This window comes from Neopsephotus bourkii, unplaced genomic scaffold, assembly GCF_033783945.1.
Source record: "Neopsephotus bourkii isolate Nb327-2 ecotype Australia unplaced genomic scaffold, CSIRO-AGI_Nbou_v1 NB_1637, whole genome shotgun sequence".
Taxonomy (NCBI): domain Eukaryota; kingdom Metazoa; phylum Chordata; class Aves; order Psittaciformes; family Psittacidae; genus Neopsephotus; species Neopsephotus bourkii.
Genome location: NW_026902112.1, coordinates 12,244,940 through 12,255,824, shown reverse-complemented (window position 1 = coordinate 12,255,824; position 10,885 = coordinate 12,244,940). Strand labels below are relative to the sequence as shown.

Below are 10,885 nucleotides of genomic sequence, written 5' to 3'. Positions count from 1 at the left end.
TGCCAGGGATGGGGCAGCCACAGCTTCTCTGGGCACCCTGTGCCAGCACCTCAGCACCCTCACAGGGAAGAACTTCTGCCTTCTATCCAACCTAAATCTCCCCTGTTTAAGTTTGAACCCATTATTTGTGCTATCATCCCTCTGCCGTAGGGCTGGGACCCTTTTCTTCCTCACATGAACACCCAGTGGGAGACAGGAGAGGTAGTAAAGCAGGTCCTCCTCTGGAGCTGAGCTTTCCAGAGGGTGGAGGAAACCTGCAGGCAAACAGGGGTGACAGTGAGGTTTGATGGCTTCTTCTCATGGGGGACGTTAAAAATGATGGGTGTTTTCAGTGAGGAAGTGCCTGTGCTACTTGATTCTTGTTTAAAAAGAAGAGATGCCAGAAGGGACTCATTGCTCCAAACACAACTATGCAAGTCCCTTATAGCTGCCTCTGCTGCCAAAGAGAAAACCAGGCTCTGCTGGAGGGGCAATGCATCTCACCTGGACTTAGATGCCTGCAGAAAGCCAGATGAATCACACCTGAAAACGCTTGTTTCTCCCAATGACTCTGAGACAACCTGGTGTGACTCCCAGAGCTGTGCTTCTGCTCCACCGATATCCTTGGAGAGATGATGTGGACCCTCCCCACTGATACTTAGGTGCGTGATGCCAGATGCTCATTACCAACCCCACGCTTGAAACTGGGATTAGATTTGCACAAGATCTCCACATAGAATCATAGAATGGTTTGGGTTGCAAAGGGGTATAAGATCACCCAGTTCCAAGCCTCTGCTTTGAGTAGGGACACCTCACACTAGAGCATGCCACCCAAGGCTCCCTCCAATCTGGCCTTAAACACTGCCAGGGATGGAGCATTTACTCTTCTCTGGGCACCCTGTGCCAGTTCCTCATTACCCTCACAGTAAAGAACTTCTTCCTTATCTCCAACCTGAACTTCCCCTAAGTTTGAATCCATCACCCCTTGTCCTACCACTATAATCTTTGTTCACTTGTAGGCTGAGCTTGCATCCAGCTACAAGGAGGTGGGAGCAGAGAGTTTTGGAAATCATACAGCTCCAAACAGCCCTTTCCTTAAGGTGGGATGCTGCTGACTGGCTGCTGTCACATCATGTTTAATACCTGAGTGCACCTCAACCATAGCCTTAGCTCTGGGGACTAGGGGCAGTGGCAGTGCTCACTAGGGCTGGTTGGAGGGTGTGGGACCTGCTAAGCATAATGTGGGAGCAGTTTGCAACCTGCCAGATGACTAGGTTAGCTCGTATGCCAGATAACCTGGTCATGGCTTCTCATGCATGAAAGACAAGGAACATGACCCCTTTTAATGGACTACATGTTGCCTGGAGAGATCCATGAACCCAATGGGAACTATTCGGCTGGACTGGATAATCTGGACCTGATCCTGCATCTGGGTTGGGGCAACCCCCAGCACAACTATAGGCTGGGGAATAATGGATGGAGCAGCCCTGACAGAAGGACTTGGGGGTGTTGGGTGAGGAGAAGCTCCCCATGACCTGGCTTCAGTGAGCGCTTGAGCCCAGAACACCCCCGTGTGCTGGGCTGTACCCCTAGAGCGTGAGCAGCAGCTCAGGAAGGGGATCCTGCCCCTCTGTTGTGTGAAGGGAAGACCTTAGAGCAGCTCCAGTGCCTAAAGGGGCTGCAGGAAACCTGGAGAGGGGCTTGGGACAAGGGCCTGTAGGGACAGGCCAAGGGGAATGGCTTGAACCTGCCCGAGGGGAGACTGAGCTGAGCTCTTAGGCAGAAGCTCTTCCCTGTGAGGGTGCTGAGGCGCTGGCACAGGGTGCCCAGAGAAGCTGTGGCTGCCCCATCCCTGGCAGTGTTTAAGGCCAGGTTGGACACAGGGGCTTGGAGCACCCTGCTCTAGTGGAAGGGGTCCCTGCCTGTGGCAGGGGTTGGAACTGGACGAGTTCTGAGGTCCCTTCCAACCCAAACCATTCCATGATTCTATGATCTTCAAGGTCTGTCCCAACCTCAATAGTTCCATGATAAAGAGCACAGGACTGCTCTTTATCTGAAATGCTTAGTGCATTTGGGAACAAGGATCTGAAGCCCTTTGTACTGCAGGGTCATAACAAAAAGCTTCATGAAAATTTCCTTATCACTCCTTTTTCTTCCTGATGAGTATCAGAGTGCCAGCAGTTTGGAAAGGTCAATACCTTGTAATAGTCTAAGGTGTGTTCAAACTGACGCAATGCCCAAAGGCAAGAGCATGGAGCCGCAGAAGTGTTTGCACCCTCTTGACCCATATAACCATTGGCATAGGGCTGGCTGGTTCAAGCTTTGCCTCTCTGCAGCCTTAATGTCAATGCAGCTTTAAGTCAGCACACCCAAAGTCATCCCTTCTTTGGGAACCATCAGCCCCCTGGGCTCAGATGCCTCTGTGTGACACCTGCACATCCTGTCACCAAGTAGCCTGATGGGGTCACTGATATCATGAGTCCTTTGGCTCTCCTTGAAGGATTTCTTGTAGATGGAGCAGATCCATGGCTTCACTGGAGTGGGTTTATAGAATGAATGTGGCTCTATTATTCTAGTTGATAAATCACCTGCAAACAGCCTGTGATTTTTCTCTTTTATGTGTCTCAGTCCACGATTCTATGGTCAAAAGGTGGCTTTTGATGAACACCTGGACATGCTGGAGTGTTCCTGCACACAGAGCAGTAGCCTTGAGGTTAGGACACAGAGCTGTGCAGGGCAGAGCTTTGCTAAGTGCCAAACTCTTTTGAGTTTCACCGGGAATGAGATGTGTTGATACCAACATCTTCTGCACAAGGTTGGTAGGACACATCAAGGCAGTCATCACTGCATTAAGTGCAACGTGCTGGTCTCAGACACGTGATGGAGTTACTGCTATTTGCGATTGGCACTTGTTGTTCTTCAGCCTTCAGCAACTCCACAACAAGCAGTAACTAAATCTAAAGATTAGCAGTAACTAATCTTCTCATTCATCAGTTGGGCTGTGGTAACCCCCATGTCCTTGGGAATCTCAGCCACCCAAATGCTTTGGTGTGAATGGTGCCAGTTAGAATCACAGAATCATAGAAACAACTGGGCTGGAAAAGACCTTTAAGGTCATCAAGTCCAACCTTTACCCAGCAATCCAAGGCCACCATTAAACCATGTCACTGAGGGCCTCATATTCATGGTTTGTGAACACTTCCAGGGATGGTGATTCTTAAGAAAAACCCACGTTTGTAAATGAAAAGTCCACACAGCTCAGCTGATGGTACATGGCTCACTAAGCTGCTTTAACTCAGTTACTTTCCTCATCTTTTGCCATGAGTTCTCCTTTGAACCTATAACTGTTGGCTGGCCAGGACCATCTCACCTGTAGCAGCATCCTTGGAAGCTGAAGGGCTGCTTCCTTCTTGCTGCGGTTAATTGCTCCCTTCATTACCACCTTGCTGTGCATCTCCAGTATGTGTTGGCCAAGCTTTGCCTTTGCCAGTTGGGTCTTGCAGACATTGCTCTAAGATAAGTCAAATAAACCCCCCCACAGATGACAGCACACAGCCAGGTTCCCACAGCTCCACGGTTGCAGTTTCACACTGATTTGGGTTCTGCCTTTGAGTTTCTCCATCTGGATCTACACATTTTAAGGAAAATAAAGGGTGAAATGTGAATAATCGCAAATTATTACCCCAAAACTCCACGGCGGGGGGGGAAGGGGGGATTTTGTGGCCTACAACTACAAAACTTGCATTGCACTTGCAGTATACCAGGGACACGCTCCCTGGCCAATCACCTCAAGTGACATTAAACATAATGAGACACATGGCTGGTGACAGTGCAGCAGGAGGCTGAATGTCTGCAGGTCCCACTGTCACTGATGATTTCTGATGATTTCAATGATAGTGCATGAGGAGGAGACAAAAACTGCTCTGCAGCAGCAAGGGAGATGTTCTCCCCCTGGCACAGCTTTCCTATCTCCTATGGGACCTCAAGGAAGCTCTCTGCTAAATTCCTTGGAGGGATGAAGCCCTCAGATTGCTATTCTGAGGGGAAGAACACATTACTGTGCAAACCCAAAGGGATGGTGAAGTCCAGCACCCTGCTTTTGGAGGCAGCCTCAGCAGCAACCAGAGATGCTCCCAGGTTCAGGGTCTGCTGCATTAGGGCAACATTCCTGTGCCAAATCTCACAAGAAGACACAACTGAGTCTTTTGACCACACTTCCTACAGGAGATTGATTTTCTATCTGTCCTTTGGTTTCTTTCTTCTTCTTCTTTTCCTCCTTAAAATCAGCAAAACAACCCCCATCCTTTTCCTCCACTAGCAAAAGAGGAGGAAAATAATCATTATAAAAGGGGGAGAAAGAAATCTCTGCACACAGAAAAACGCTCCCTGTAATGTTTTGTGTTGAAAATGATGTCTCCAAAAATCCCCTACTTGGCTTTGATGCGGAATAAAAGAGACGTGAATGACACAGAACGGTTTTGTATTGTTCTGTACTCCACTTTTCACTTAAAAATGCAGCAGAGTGAGCAGTCTTTTCATTACCGAGTCTCAAACAGGGTCTGTTATCAGACATCCAGACCCATCTGCCTGGAAATGGTCCTGAGATGGCGCAGGAGGATGATGACAATGTCTTGCTGTGGGCAACTGCCCTGTGTCAGGTTCTTACGCCATCAGGATAGGTGAGAGAACAAGTCCAGCAGATCTCTTGTGTCAGCAATATCATAGGTCCAAGTTCAGGACCTTGGCATGGAGGGTGCTGGGAAGGAGCTGATGGATGAGTTCTGGAGCATGATTTAAACCTTCCCTGGGTGTTCTTTGCAGTGTCTGATAGACCCCTGCTCTCCTGTCATGAGCATAGGATCACAGAATGGTTTGGGTTGGAAAGGACCCTAAGCACATCCAGTTCCAACCCCTGCCATGGGCAGGGACACCTCACACTAGACCATGTCACTCAAGGCTCTGTCCAACCTGGCCTTGAACACTGCCAGGGATGGAGCATTCACCGCTTCTCTGGGCACCCTGTGCCAGTGCGTCAACACCCTCACAGTAAAGAGCTTCTTCCTTATCTCCAACCTGAACTTCCCCTGTTTCAGTCTGAACCCATCACCCCTTGTCCTATTGCTACAGTCCCTGATGAAGAGTCCCTCTCCAGCATCCCTGTAGCCCCCTTCAGACACTGGAAGCTGCTCTGAGGTGCTCTGTGGTCTCCACACAGCTTCTCTTCTCCAGGCTGAACAGCCCCAGTGCTCTCACCCTGTCTCCATACAGGAGGTGCTCCAGCCCCTGATCATCCTCGTAGCCTCCTCTGGACTTACTCCAACATCATGCTGCCAATGTCCTATAGGCTCACTGCACAGGTTTCTCAACACTATATGTTCTTTCACGGTATAGAGACCTGCGGTGGAAGAGATGGACTCAACATAGAATTCAGCCTCTGGTTGTAAAGAGTAATTGGTTTAGGAGCTGCTTCCAACATGGATGGTGCCATTCAGAGCTAAGGTTTTCTTTCAGAGCCAACTGCATCTTTCAGCTCAAAGGGTAATTCCAAATACTCTGACGATCCACACGAGTGAGCTGGTACCTACAGAGGGATGCTCTCCAGATCAATGGAGTCTCCACTCTGTTTTCTCTAAGCACTTGAGAAATGAAAGGCAGTTTTACATGACAAGTTCCAATGAGCCCATTCCTTCATAAAACCTTTTCCTTGGAGTGTCACATCAAGCTGCACTACTTGGTGTGTAGGACAGCCTGGACTCCAGTATCAGGATATGTCTGTCTTTGGTTAATGCTCAACTGAAACTGATAGCCTTGGTGATGGGCAGAGGGGTGTTCAGTCACCTGTAGAGCATTTGGGACCCTTGGCACACACTCTGTGTATAAAGCAAGGTGTGCAGTGTGATGCTGAGCAAAGGGAAGGACAGCATTTGCCCAACAGCTGAGAAGACTCCCTTTCATTGCTTGCATTCACATTGCCTCAGTACTTCTTCTGTGGTTGGGAGGTAGGACCTACTGTAGACCAGCCCTCCCATATCGCTCAGGACCTAGAGCTCTTTCCAGGGTGTCCTCATCCACTTTGCTGAATGACAGCGTGCCAGGTAGCCTCCTGATAGCTCATCAGTGATTGAGCAGAGTATATGGACTTGGTCAATGAACAAGTCCCGCATTCATCCCATAGATGTTTCTAGACATTTCTATTAGGAAATGACTAAAAATCCAGAGGTTTTCCAATTCAACAAGCTCAGTGGTAAGATGCTGACATGCTGGTGTCATCATTGCTGTGCTTGGTGGGAGGTTCAGGGCTTATGGGCTCAGTTTGGATACCATGCCCTGCCTGGGTGAAGCACTTTGCTGGCCCAGGGTTGCCTGACCATGAAGCAAGACAGGAATTCTGCCCTCATCCCTGTGTATTCCTCTGGGAGCTCCCGAAGTGTCTGGGTGGAGCCAGGGGACCATGTTGGGACCTATTGTAACTTGAGCAACAAGGATCCTGCCTGTGCAGCTGCCCTTGGAGAGAACAGACAGCTTGGCCAGAATAGTCCCATGCACGAGGAACATTATTGATGCAATGGAAAGTGCTGTTGGGATGTTAAACCTCCAACACTGAAGTGTTGAGCTGCACAGGCCTTTCTTGAGGGCATGAGGGATCTTGCCTGCACTGTGGTAGGTACTTTCCTTCCTTAGGCTACGTAACTTGTCCTGAGCAGCAGCCACTGTTGCTCCTTCCTTTACAGCAGTCACCACAGAGCCTATAGACCACAGACTAGAGCCTGTACAGCTAAACCTGCAAAAGGTTCACAGCAGAGCAATAGATGAGATGACTCCAGTCTAAACCCCACATTAGCAAGGCTGGGACTTGATCTCTTTTCCTAAGAATGCTCACTGAGCACAATCTATTGAAGGTTGGGAGAAGAAGCAGGCAGAGAGCAGCATATGAGCAAGCCAAGGGTCCAACGTTTAATGTTACTGCTGCTTAGGGGCAGAAATAGCTGCTATTAGGTTGCATTTAGTGATTTGGAGCCAGAAGGTTGAGGTCACGGCCACAGAACGTTGCCTGGTGTTTTGTGTCTGCTGCGATTCCAAGATCTCTCCCCAAGAGCCAGCCTGGGAATGGCATCCTCCTCCTCCTGCTCTGGGTTAGTTGGGATTCTACCTGCCTCTTTCAGGTGGGATTTCATTGCCTTTAATTTCACTTGGCATGAAAACGTGTGTGTGTGTATATGGGAAATGGGCAGAGGAACAAAGTTAGGTCTGAGATACAACACATGGGGCTCTGTTCAAAGCACCCTGGTCTGTTCACTTGTGTTTGCCTCCTGCTGGTTGCCCTCTGCAATGGAGATAATGGTGCAGGTAGGTTGACCATGATATGGCAGCATTCAAACATGGCCTAAGGAAGATAGGAGAGCAGAAGGTGTGAGTATGGGAATCTCAGACCTCTCCTGCTGGGCTATTACAGTGGAATTCGGCTCAGGAGAAGCTAGACAGCATGAGATGACCGCCCTGTTATGGGGAGATAGCATCTGCTTTATGGTGTGAGTTGTCTGACTCATTTCCAGACCTTTAGAGTGAGGTGATGCGTGCAAAGCCTGTGTCTTTCCCATGGGAAAACCCAACGTAGAGATATGTATGTTGGGTGAGCTCACTTATCTTCTGCCTCAGTTTCTCCATCTCGAAATAGAAGGAAGCATTTCCCATCTCATGAGAACTGATGCACCCTATTAGAGAGCTGGTGCTTCGAGAGCGAAAGCAAAGCAACGTCAGTAAATACCAGTGTTGAGTTGCCCTTTGCAATCACCCTGAAAGAGAATTCCCTACTATAGAGAGGGCCCAGGCAGCCCTGGAAAGGAGCAGCTTTAAAGGCCAGGGCTATGGGCTGGATCCAGATCAATATCCTTTTTCCTCAACCACCTGCTCTTGCTAGAAGGACATAAAGGCACCAGAAAGTTGTCTTCCTGCCTCGCTGGTTCTCATCCAGCACTGGGTTCAGAGCAGAGCAGAGCAAAAGAGGATGTAGCAAAACAAGGGCAATGGGAAGAGATCTGACCCCATGAGTCTCATGTCCTGCTCTGAGCAGTGATGAAGACGATGGCATCATTGGGACTCCATATCTCAGCACTGGGGGAAGGAACTTGCCCCTGGGGTAGATTTATTTCTGGTGTCATGTCTGACTTGAGAAAAACTGGGGAAAAACCACAAGCATCTGAGCTCATTTCATATGACAAGGAGGGAAAGTGGTGAAGAAATGAGTTTGGCTTCAGTGTTACTCTTGGCTTGAAGAGATGGGTTTGAGCAAGACCAGAGGAAGCCATGAGGATGAGCAGGGGCTAGAGCACCTCCTGTGTGGAGGCAGGCTGAGAACACTGGGGCTGTTTAGCCTGGAGAAGACCTGCGTGGAGACCTCACAGCAGCTTCCAGTGTCTAAAGGGGGCTACAAGGATGCTGGAGAGGGACTCTTCATCAGGGACTGTAGTGATAGGACAAGGGGTAATGGGTTCAAACTGAAACAGGGGAAGTTCAGGTTGGAGATAAGGAAGAAGTTCCTTACTGTGAGGGTGCTGAGGCACTGGCACAGGGTGCCCAGAGAAGTGATCAATGCTCCATCCCTGGCAGTGTTCAAGGCCAGGTTGGAGAGAGCCTTGAGTGTCATGGTCTAGTGTGAGTCATCTCTGCCCATGGCAGGGGTTGGAACTGGATGATCTTCAGGTCCTTTCCAACCCAAACCATTTTATGATTCTATCGTTTGTTCCTACAGCTGCAGTAACCACACTGCCTTGGACACTCTGGGATATGTTCAGCATTCGGCCAAGACTTCTTTGCTCCAAAAAAAAACAAAACAATTGGCTAGAAATGACGGTTTTCCCAGGAATGGGAAGTCCCAGGTACTCCTTTATCAATTTTTCATGGAAAGGTTTGAAACTGTCAAAACATCCCCTCTTCACACAAACTCTGCTTTCAGCCTTTTGTCTGCATCTCGCGGAAGGTGAAAGCTCTGCTGTTGAGAAAGAAGTCATAATTGCAACGTGTTTGCAAAGGGAGGAGAGGGAACATTTTGGTCTGGCCCCAGGTGAGTTGTGACTGGGGAGAAGAGGGGGATTTTCAGCTTCTATACAAATCTTCTTCCTGTCTATTGACTGGGGGAGAAGGAAATGAGAAGTAAAAGAATACATATATGTACGTGTGTGTATATATGTATATAAAAGCTTACCAACATAGGAAAATCATCCAGCTCCTACATGCTGATTTCCACATGCCTGAATCATGCTGCAAAAGCTCCTTCTGGATGTGCTTATCCCACCTCCCTATTCAGAAGTAATGACAGCAAAAATTCAAGGGTTTAAAGGATGCAAGGAAGTTTGATGGATCTCAGACCTTGGGATTCACCTCTACACAGCATTATGTTCTGGGAGGAAAGGAAAAACCTTTGTCACTGGGCAACATAGCAAAGGGGATACCTTCTTGATGTTCGTCTGTGCCTTGGTACTTGTAGCCTGATGGGGCTGTTGCTGGGACTCTTCATCAGGGACTGGAGTGATAGGACAAGAGGTGATGGGTTCAAACTGAAACAGGGAGATTTAGGTTGGAGATAAGGAAGAAGTTCTTTACTGTGAGGGTGCTGAGGTGCTGGCACAGGGTGCCCAGAGAAGCTGTGGCTGCCCCATCCCTGGCAGTGTTCAAGGCCAGGTTGGACACAGGGGCTTGGAGCACCCTGCTCTAGTGTGAGGTGTCCCTGCCCATGGAAGGGGTTGGAACTGGATGACCTTCAGCTCCTTTCCAACCCAAACCATTCTATGACTCTATGAATGCGCCCAGTCACCCATGACACCCATGCATGCCCTCAGCTCTGGACCCGTTACCTTCCCTCTTCCCCTCCCAGCTTCCTCCAAGCCCTGCTCCCATCTCAGGGCGAGGCAGAGCCATCGTTAGCATGAATCCAACTGCTTGAATTTCCCCCCTTTCCCTTCTAAGTCCTTTTTTTCTCACTTCCGCACAGCGTGCCGAGTGAATTTTAGCACCCGTAAACACTTTGTGCTGCTGCCTCCCGGCTAATTGACTCTGACAGTTAGTGTAGTCAGCAGCTGAATGGTGTCACTGGGAATTAGACTGCCGTGATAGACTGCCAGGAGCAAATTACTTTGTCACTTCTCAGCTGACTCGAAAATATGGGGCTTTTTTCCCTAATTCTTCTTTTTACTTTGTATTTCTCCCGTATTTTTTTTTGTGGGTTTGAGGTTTTCTTCCTGCATCCGTGTGAGCGTTTGAAGCCCCGATAAACCCTGGTTTGTTTAAGGATCGTTTTCTGTCGAAGACAAAACCTGGTGAGTTGGGAACAAACTCTTCTATCCCCCCCCCCCCCTCCGCCTCCTGAACCTCCCCCTCTGTAATGTTTATGGAAATGCTCTTTTAAAGGGGACCCAAGGGGACTGCAGGCAAGCGATTCGCACACAGGGATAGAGATTACACACGGCTCCCGCGGCACACACATCCCTCCACCTTTGGTGTCCCCTCACCCGGGTATCCATCACCCGTCTAGCAGTGCCATGGATCTATCACTCATCCATCCACCTACACCAAGCATCTTCGATTTGGATGTTTGTCTTCCTGATATGTTTCTTTTGCCATACAGTATTGCACGACTGCATCTATTTGCCACTTTGGCTATCCATCATCTAGCTGTGGGCTCTCTGGTCCATCCTTTCATCTTTCCCTTTACTAAGCTTATCCCCTAACTCTTTCCCAATGCCTGCCTTGTTGCCGGATCCCTCTGAGCCAGCAGGCAGTGATGGGATGGTTGCTTTCAAGCTGTCCATCCTCAAAGCCTCTTTGAGGTCCTGTTGGTCCTGTTGGCCACTTGCATGATGTTATTTGGAAAGTTGGTGTGAAAAACTGCTGCTTGGGTGCTCTGCATGTG

At 49.1% G+C, this 10,885-nt stretch overlaps 1 long non-coding RNA gene across 1 annotated transcript in view; it reads left to right on the top strand.

The window, feature by feature from the left end:
- Positions 1 to 4,840: 4,840 nt before the first annotated feature.
- The window catches only part of LOC133223495 (uncharacterized), a 449,146-nt gene continuing 443,101 nt past the window's right edge, over positions 4,841 to 10,885 (top strand). Inside the window, exon 1 of the long non-coding RNA XR_009728592.1 lies at positions 4,841 to 5,006. This is a non-coding gene — a long non-coding RNA (uncharacterized LOC133223495). The remainder of the gene's footprint in view (positions 5,007 to 10,885) is intronic.